This window comes from Chrysochloris asiatica, unplaced genomic scaffold (assembly GCF_000296735.1).
Source record: "Chrysochloris asiatica unplaced genomic scaffold, ChrAsi1.0 scaffold00816, whole genome shotgun sequence".
In the NCBI taxonomy this organism is placed as follows: Eukaryota; Metazoa; Chordata; class Mammalia; order Afrosoricida; family Chrysochloridae; genus Chrysochloris; species Chrysochloris asiatica.
The window spans coordinates 58,886-59,711 of NW_006409334.1; the positions used below are offsets into that span (position 1 = coordinate 58,886).

General features: G+C 43.9%; 1 pseudogene; it reads left to right on the forward strand.

The window, feature by feature from the left end:
• Nucleotides 1–211: 211 nt before the first annotated feature.
• The window catches only part of LOC102811886, a 1,520-nt pseudogene continuing 905 nt past the window's right edge, over nt 212–826 (forward strand).

The window sequence follows — 826 nt, forward strand, 5'->3', positions numbered from 1 at the left end:
ATGTAAGGAGTATGGGAACACTTTTAAGCATTCATCAGGCCTGACAGCACATAGAAGAATCCACAGCAAAGAGAAGCCTTATGAATGTAAGCAATTTAGGAAATCCTTCAGAGTGTCCTCAAAGGGCGGTAGACACATGCGGACCCACTGTGGAGAGAGGCCCTATGAATATAAGGAATGTGGGAATACCTATGTCTATGATTGAAACCTCATAGAACATAGAAGCATCCACAGTGGACAGAAGCCCTATGAATGTAAGGAATGTGTAAAATCCTTTATTTCTTCCACAGGCCTCACTGCACCTATGCGGATTCATAGTGGAAAGACGCCCTATGAATGTAAGGAATGTGGGAAAGCCTTTTTTCAAGTATCAAACCTCAGAACACATAGAAGAATCCACAGTGGAGAGAGGCCCTATGAATGTAAGGAGTGTGGGAAAGCCTTTACTCAAGGGTCAAGCCTCACAACACATAGAAGAATCCACAGTGGAGAGAGGCCCTATGAATGTAAGGAGTGTGGGAAAGCCTTTGTCCAAGTGTCAAACCTCAGAAGACATACAAGAATCCACAGTGGAGAGAGACCTCATGAATGCAAGGATTGTGGGAAATCCTTTCGTCAACTCTCACACCTCATAACACATCGAAGAATCCACAGTGGAGAGAGACCTCATGAATGCAAGGATTGTGGGAAATCCTTTCGTCAACTCTCACACCTCATAACACATAGAAGATTCCACAGTGGAGAGAGGCCCTATGAATGTAAGGAATGTGGGAAATCCTTTACTCAATGGTCAGACCTCACAATACATAGAAGAATCCACAGTGGA